Genomic DNA, 9,004 nt, shown 5'->3' with positions numbered 1-9,004 from the left:
CTCACATCTGTTGGGCTGAACAAAGTAAACAAAAGGCCCATTCTGTGCTCGTTTATCCTCTCACCTCTGTTTTCTTCTTCCACGCTCGAGCGGCGCAGGTCGCTGCATCCTTCTCGTGCTCGCCACCGGTGTTAAGGAAGAAGGGGTCCGGGGGTCTTGGACGAGCTCGCCAGTAGCTGGGGCGGCCGCCCCACCCCGCCGCTAGGGTGGCTCCGCCATTGATTTCTTGCGATTTGCCTACCTGTGAAAACTAATGAAGTCCTGAGATTCAAAAAAAAGATGCTCACGGCAACAGCCGCCATGAGATGCGGTTCTTGAGGTCAGCGAAGCTGCGTGCGCGGAGCAAGTGGGGCAAGAGCCCAGTTTCGCCTTCAACTAGGCTCCGCCTGTGCTGGCTATGTCACGGTCGCGGACTCCACGCCACATGAAGGGAGGGCTGAGGAGGAGGAGGAGGAGGATGGTGGGCGCCGCCCGTCGCCCCCTGCCCGCGTTGGAGAGACAGCGAGTTGGAGAGAGGAGGAGAGGAGAAGAATCTGGAACCAAAAGCGGAAGCCTGAGTATATATTTGTCTCGGTGGATTCGGACGAGAAGCCGGAGAAGTGGAGATCGAAGAAGCAGCTGAGAAGCCGGATAAGCGAATGACAAGCACGAGAAGCCGTTTCCGGTGAAATCCGCTTCGAGCATTCTGGACCGTCGAACAGCACATCGAACGGCCGTGAGAATTTGGAGCGACGTGGACCCTGCTTCTCCTATTGTAAGAAGGCGGCTTATTTAGGGGAGAAATTTGGAGCGACGTGGACCCTGCTTCTCCTACTTAAAGCAGCCGACTTATTTAGGGGAGAAATGGCAGTTCCACTACAGCAGTGTTTGTCAATCCAACGTGTTGCGTACAGTTCAAACCCAACACACAAAGCGATCTGACGAATTGCATCTCCGTTTTAGAACTCAGATAAGTAAGCTGCAACTATACAGGTCGATTTGGCAGCGATTAATTCGCAAATGTAAGTTAGCCTGTTTGGCTACACTCATTTTGCAGCTGCTGTCGCTGCAAGCGTGAGAGCGCAACGGTGGATGGAAAACCAAACAGGTGTAGTTGCAGCTTAAAGACAGCCAAACTAGGATTGATGAAAAGATCTGCGATAATGATACCGTGTGGACAACTGTCCCACCTGAGTCTGCGGCCCAATTAGAGCGACGGTCATAGAAGGGGCGCATTGATTCCTTCGAGCCCCCGCTTGTCATTTCCATCCGCCACCGCATGCCTCGGCCTGCTCGCCCCCGCGCTCCCCGTGACAGACGCCGCGCTCATGCCTAGCTTGTTGTCGCCCGCTCGCGCTCCCTCCCTTCCTCCCTCCCTCCCTCCCCCCTCAGCGACCTCCATTGTGACCCGGCTCCCGTTCCCCCACCGGAGACGAGGACGGCGGCGGCGGCTCTGACGAGGTAAGTCGCTCCTTCTCTAGATCTAAGCCCTCCTCCTTTGGATCTGAGCCCTCGTCCTCTTCCTCATCCTCCTTCTCTGGATCTGAGGGTTGCGACGGTGGCTGGGTTCCGGCGAGTTCTGGGGTCCTATTCCCTCCTCCCTCTGGCGAGCTCGAAGGTGATGGGCCAGGGCTGGAGCAGCTGCACCTCAAGTCCATCTCCTTGTTGTTTGTACGTCCTTTTTTTCTCTGTGTTGCAATGGGTTTTTTTGATGTTGCAACAGATGATTTTCGAATGTTGCAATGAGATTTTTGGGTTGTTTGATTTTAAATATTTTCATTTCCATGTTTCATGTTGATTTTTTGTGATGTTGCAGTACTACAATTTGAGATGTTGCAGTACATAATTTTCGATGCTGCAGCACATAATTTTCGATGTTGTAGCACATAATTTTTCGATGTTGCGATATATATTTTTCGATGTTGCGGTACATGTTTTTTTTATATTGCACTACAAATTTTTGCAATCTTGCAGTACATGATTTTCGATGTTGCAGCACATAATTTTCGATGTTGCAGTACATATTTTTCGATGTTGCAGTACATAATTTTGCGATGTTGCAGTATTTATATTCCGACGTTGCACTACATATTTTCGATGTTGCAGTACATGATTTTCGATGTTACAGCACATAATTTTTTATGTTGCAGTACATATATTTTTCGATGTTGCAATACATGTTTTTTTGATGTTACACTACATAATTTTGCGATGTTGCAGTATCTATATTCCGATGTTGCACTGCTTTGCTTTTTCATATGCTTTGCAATGTTTTGCACTTGAAGTGTTTTCGTGCTCTTGGGACAGGGGCACGGTGGGGGAACGGGGTGCGATGGGGACGGGGACAGGGGCGTGGTGGGGAACGGGGCGCGGTGTGGGGAACGGGGCGTGGTGGGGGAACGGGGAGAGGGCGCGGTGGGGAATGGGGATAGGGGCGCGATGGGGAACGAAGTCAGAGCGCGGTGGGGAACGGGACGCGGTGGGATAAGGGCGCTACCTGGGACCTGCGCCCGGACGCCGTCACGGTGCCGGACGTCCGGGCGATAGGTATTAGGATGTTGATTTGAGGCTTTTGAGTTTCGAATAACAGATGTAAGCATGGGCTCAGCTCAGGTCCGCTCCTTTCTATCATCTATCGATGTGTGCTTGCAGACAACAGTGCCTGCTTATGCTCCTATTTTTAAGTTTGGGAAGGCCCTATTAGTATACCTAAACTATAGGCAGTTGATACTGCCTAGCCGGTGCGTTCAGCGGGAGTGGAGTTAGAATTTGGATAAGATCGGCCATTTAATTCGATAACAATTATGCATGATTAAATGTGTATATACGGCAGTAGCAAAGTTAATTTATTTTAAATCAAAAGAAAGCTAAATAAATAGATATGAATCACGATAATAATAGAAATAAAGGAGATGAAGAAGATAACGGTAAGACTAATTACCCCTCAAGAGAAGTTTAATGAAGTTTAATAGGATGATATTTCAGCGAACAATGATGGCTTTATACTCGATCTTGTATCAATCAAAAAAGGAAACAAACAGCAAAGTATAATAGAATGATAAAACGAAGACTATTGCCCTGTTCGCTTAGCTGATAAGCCATGGCTGAAATTACCGTTGGTTGATTTGTTGTGAGAGAGAAACACGGCTGAAAATAGATTTTGACATGATAAATTCAAGCAAACCTGACGCTGACACACTGAACAAGCGAAGAGCACAACAAGCAACGACTCTAGATCCAGGACCCCTGCAGATCACAAATACCAGATTATTCCCCACCAAATCTAAACACAGTTCGTAATCAGATCATCCTATCACATGATAATCAGATCTTTGATTGCTTCAGTCCACCCATCATCGGACAAGGCTACACACGAAGCACGTGCAGGATAACCAGAAACAGGCCGCCCAAAGGTAGAGCGAACAGGTAAAGCGCAACAGCCGGCGATCCCGGGCTGGCGGCAGCGGCAAGGCCATTGACAGCCACGGAGGAGGCGCCAATTCCGACGAACGCAAGCAGACGACGCAGGTATCCGCCCACCATGCCGAGGTTGTTGTAGGCTTTGCCGTCCAGAGCCCTGGAGTCGTCGTACCCTGCGCCAAGGGCAGTTTGGATGTCAAAATTTTTGACAAAACGTTACTGTAGTGTTTTCGTTGTTATTTGGTAATTAGTGTCCAATCATAGTCTAATTAAGCTTAAAAGATTCGTCTCGTGGATTTCGTCTAAACTGTGTAATTAGTTTTATTTTTTATTTATATTTAATACTTTATGCATGCGTCCAAAGATTCGATGTGACGGGGAATCTTGAAAAATTTGGCATTTTGGGGTGTAACTAAACAGGGCCCAAGGTTGCGGCCGCGGAGTGCGCCTTCGACGGCGCGCTCGGTGCCGTCGTGGAGCTGGCCAATAAATACCTCGCCGCGTTCGGCGCCCGGGCGGGGCTGCCACGCGTAGTAGCCATAGTCTTCGTACACCGCGCCGTCCGGGAGCAGGAGCAGGCCGACAAACACCTCGCCATGTGCGCCGTCGGGGACGAGGAGCACGTCGCCAAGCACATCGCCGTGTCCGGCACCCGGACGTAGTTGCAGCACCTAGTCCCCGCTGTACGCAAGCACCACGCCATGTTCGGCGCCCGGGCGAGGCTGCAGGGCAGAGTAGCGTAGTTGTCGTGCACCGGGACGACTCCGTCGGGGAGCTGCAGGCCGAGAAGCACCACTTCGACCGGGCCTGGCTGGCGCCTGAGCTCGCTCATGTTGGCGTACGCCCCGCCAGGTCCAGGTTCATGGTGGAACACGGCGACAGGCACAGAGCGGACCTGTCGCGCGAACACGGTGGAGCTGAGCTGTGGTACGCCGCCGCGCGTTGGAAGCGGGCCAGCTCGGCGCGCCGACCTGCGGCCGCGGCGAGCTGGCCGTGGAACGTGCCGGTGCTCACGTTTGCCTCGCCTCCCTGGACCGCGCCGGCCATGCCGAGGTCGGTGGACTCCACTGTCGTCGGCCTGGCCGCCTCGCCTCCGTGGTCCATGTTCCCCTCCTCCGTCTCCGGCAATGCGTGAACCCACGAGCGAGTGGGGCCTGGTGGGTTACCGACCGGGCTTTGGTTGCTTGGAGCTCTGGGGCCGGGGCGCTCCTTAAATAGCCAAGCCAGTCGATCGATGCCAACGCGCGTGGGGGTGAGGGGAGGTGTCGTGGCCTCGTGGGCACCGGAAGGCGGGGGAATGCCCCGGCCCCGATGAGAAATTTAGATATCTAACCCGTTATTCGCGCCTCTCATAATATAACCTTCAATTCGCATGTCTTTAAAAATATGACCCATGTCCTACGAATTGTTTTAAAATTTAGTCTTTTCGAGATTTTCTCCATTTCTGTAATTCCAGGGGCTCTCTTCATGTTTAGGGCATGGGAAAAGACGTTACTGCCCCTCCCTCATTCCAGAGACACATGCCTAGCCACTCAGATGCGTCCCAGGTGGTGTAATCTCCTTCCTAGCCTATTCATTTTTCTTCCCAGCTCCGTCTCATGCTCCTAAAGACTAATATTTTGCACAGATCAAATATATATGTTCAAAATAAATGTAAATAACATGTTTTACACGATAAAAGCAGCCATACAATTTCACCATAAATAATAAAATCAACTGCACAATTTCAGCATAGATTTAATATTAGTATACGTTCACATACAATTTAATAAATAGGTTCACGTCAACAACTCAGACATCTAGCCAATCTGATACGACTACAAGTTCACATAGTTCACATAAAAATAGCCATACAAAAGAGAGTCATCCAGCCAATTTAGGACCACAAGTTCACATGCACAAAAGATGGTCGGGAATCTTAACAGACAAAAGTCTCATGACATTAAAGGATTATTATTCAAGCATCCATGTTATTCCCCTTCCTTGGAGTGAGTTTTTTCTTAAGACCTAGCCTCTTCCTTGGACTCTTCTTTGGAGTGGTCATTGTATTACTTGGCCCTTCTCCAGTTTCACTACATATCATAGGCCAATGAAATGGTTCAGTACATGAGATAAGATGCACACATGTCACACACAATGAATGTTTTTTACCTTATTGTAACTGCTCTGGGGCTTGTAGTGATTTGATTTGTCCCTCCAAGTTTCCCCATTGTTAGTTGCAATTGGCTAAAAAATGAGAAAAGGTTAATTGCAATAGGTTAAAAGAGACTAGTGTTGATTTTAGTTTTCAGGAATCACCTTTGCCTCCTTGTAACAGGTCCAGGACTAGTGTTGATTTCACTTGTGCCTTCTGCCACTACAACCTTCTGCCTTTTGGATGGACTAGGAGTTGCATCACCTTTGCTACAACCAGCAGGTCTCCCTGCCTTCCCTTTCTTGGCTCGACTTTTTCTGTATAAGAAAAATTGAGATGAATACAAAATATTCAGCAAGTATGCATTATTTCAAAAAGACATACACATTTACATCTTCTTTGTTCCATTAAGAGGGCACTTTGGAGAGTTAGTCCTTATGGCCAAGACCCAAGCAATTTTGACACTTAACCTTCCACATGCCTTTGCCCCTAGGCTTGCTTCCCTTGTTCTCTAGGCTGCTAGGTTTTCTATTTTTCCATTGTCTTCCAACATCTCTCTTATCTAGTGGTGGCATCACTTTGAATCCAAGTTCCACACGCACCCACTGAGATTTATCGGGCAGTGGTTTGATCACACCACCATAGGCTAGTCTAAAACGGTACACTGAATAATAAGGATCCAAGTAGTCTTCCATCTTAGCATTTCTACAAGTGATGATGAGTGCCAAAGCATGTGCACATGGTTTACCTGACACTTGCCACTCCCTGCAGGTGCATACATGGTCCTTAATATTCACCACATGTCTTATGATCTTGTGTGAAGCAGTGACCTCTGAGACCTGTGCTTCATCCCTTCCACCTGCTTCTGTGTTCAAGTGACCGAGCTGCCGGGTCATTGCATATAGCTGGCGTACAACAAGTGGCAGCATTACATGTCCTTCAAATTTTTCACCTATCCTTCTCCTTCTTGCATAAAGTTCCATGAATTTGGACCTCAGTTTGTCTGCAAGGTCAGCCACTGGAAGGTCCTTAAGGTCTTTCACCCAATTGTTCCAAACCTCTGCCACATTGTTGGTGATATGATCACACTTTATTGCCTCTGAGAATTGGCTCCTCATTCACTTTAACTTGTGATTGGCTTTCAACCATGGCTCAACATTCTTGTTTACTTCATACATCTTCTTCATCAAGTATTCATGGTATTCTGGTTGAAAAGTCCTGGCTGCAGGATACATTCTCCCAAATGCAGGCCCTTGAAACCTCTTGCTAAATTTTTTCATCAGATGGACAAAACATTCTCTATGCTCTGCCCAAGGGAATACCCTCTTCACTGCATTCTCTAGGCCCTTGCAAGCATCTGAACTTATAGCTAGGTGAGGTGGATCACCAATTGCCTTTTGCAGCTGCTGCATAAACCAAGTCCAATTATCAGTAGTCTCACCATCAAAGAATCCAAATGCAACTGGAAAAATCCAGTTGTGCCCATCTAGTGCTGTAGCTGAAGGTAGGTGTCCGTTCCATCTACCATTGAGAGCTGTAGAATCAATACTAAAAAATGGCCTACAACCATTAAGGAAACCATCAATGCTTGGCTTCATACAACAAAAGAACCTATGGAAAAATACACCTTCCTCCGTATTCATAACCTCTATCTCTACAACACTTCCTGGCATTCTGAGCTCAATCTCTGCCTTGAAGTTGAACAAATAACCAAAACTATCTTCCCATGTGCCAAAAAAGTTCCTGTCTTGCCTTCTCCCTCCCAAGATGCATAGTTGGGTACCCAATTGTGACTTGATACTTTTCCTCTAACTCTTTTTTTAGTTTTGTTGCAAGCATGTTTGGATCCTTTTTTAGAAAAGGGATTGCCTTATCTCTTACCCATTTGTAGCTTGCCATCTTGGTTATCAATTCTTTAGTAGATGGACAAAAATGCTTTCCTTTATTTACTGCAACCTGTCAAATTGAAACAAACATGTCAGTTAGTGTGCTGCATATGAAAAGTGTTAGCGTGCTGCATATGAAAAGTGACAGAACAACCATGCATATATATAAAGCGTGCTGCATATGAAAAGTGTTAGTACCCTGACTTGTTGATCATCACGCATCAACCTTGCTGAAATAGTCCATGAACAACCCTCATGAGCGTATTTGCCGTTGAAATAATCTTTGCGAGATTTCTTTGTTGCAAGCTGAAATTGCCCCTTTATAGCATGCTGTCGCACTGTAGCCCTAAACTCATCCATACTAGAATATATTGTTCCAACTTTCATTAGAGGGTCTTCTTTGTCACAGAAAACAGAATCCTCACCAGGTACATGATCATGAACCAACAAGTCTGCATCTTGTAGCTCCACATCATCAAGATTAATTTCAGTCACCTTTTGGGCCACCATCCTAGCCTGTTCAGCTCTCTCATCCTCTGCTCTAAGGCAAACAAACTCATACATTGCATCCTCATCCATCATAGGAAGTGCAGTACCAATCTGGTCTTCTGTAAGAGGAGTTATCAGCAGACTCTCCCAGTCAATTTGATGAGAAACAACTGCAGGATTGCCGCAATCTCCTTGTTCTGTGGCATTGTCATGGCCTACATTACTTGCAGCAGCCTCTGCCTCTGTAACAGCTGAGTTGGAAAATATTTTTGCGGGTTTATCCACGACATCAACAAACAAGAACAACTTCTTATCATGCATCTTCTCAGCAAATGCAAGTGACAGGTCTTTATCATCCACCAGCCTCTTCTCTCCACTACCACTCATGTCAAACTCATGTATCACAGGCTGCTGCCCGCTTCCCCACTTCACCCTAGCTTCCAAATCTCCGAGTAGCATCTCTAGATTATAAAATCGACAATCAACAACCCATTCATCACATTTATGTAGCACATCAACAGAGCGGCCATCATCCAACTTAGCTGTGAACGGAGAAAACTGAACACACAACCTAAATTCCCCAATCGGATCCGGATCGATTCTATCGGATACCAACAAAAAATAAAAGAGACACAATTTAGATTGTGCCCCCAAATCAACAGGAACCCTAAACATACAGTATAGAGGGAGGAGATTGGGGCTCTTACCCTGGAGCCATGGAGCAGGTGGAGGTCGCAGCCCCTTCAGCCGTAGTCCAATGGATGGTGCAGGGGCCGGCCCGGTGGTGGACGCCGCAAACCCCCTCTAACCCTAGCTTCCTTGCCTAGAGGAGGAGGCGTAGCTGCCAGCGGGAGGAGGAACTGCAGGGAGGCGCGAGGAGGAGGAGCAGCGGGAGGAGGGCGCGGGCGCTGGCCGTGGCTGGCGGGCGGCGACCAGACCTGGCCGGCGGCGGGCAGCTCGTAGACGCCGCAGCGCGTGGGAGTCCGTCGCGGTGCTCGCGACTCGTGCTCCTACGAGTCGAGTCCATGCCCCAGCGAACGGGAACAAAACAGAAACAAGGGAGGGGGTACTGATGTCTTTTCTTCCGTCCCAAACA

The 9,004-nt window shown here is 48.2% G+C and overlaps 2 pseudogenes; both read right to left on the bottom strand.

Annotated features, from left to right (window-relative positions):
• Window positions 1-3,345: 3,345 nt before the first annotated feature.
• LOC136469067 (uncharacterized) lies at window positions 3,346-4,701 on the bottom strand (annotated as a pseudogene).
• Window positions 4,702-5,356: 655 nt separating this feature from the next.
• On the bottom strand, window positions 5,357-8,626 carry LOC136469066 (uncharacterized; annotated as a pseudogene).
• Between the last annotated feature and the right edge of the window lie 378 nt (window positions 8,627-9,004).

The sequence above is a fragment of the Miscanthus floridulus genome, chromosome 8, assembly GCF_019320115.1.
Source record: "Miscanthus floridulus cultivar M001 chromosome 8, ASM1932011v1, whole genome shotgun sequence".
NCBI classification, from domain to species: Eukaryota; Viridiplantae; Streptophyta; class Magnoliopsida; order Poales; family Poaceae; genus Miscanthus; species Miscanthus floridulus.
The sequence above is the reverse complement of the archived record's forward strand: the minus strand, read 5'-3'. Positions and strand labels throughout refer to the sequence as shown.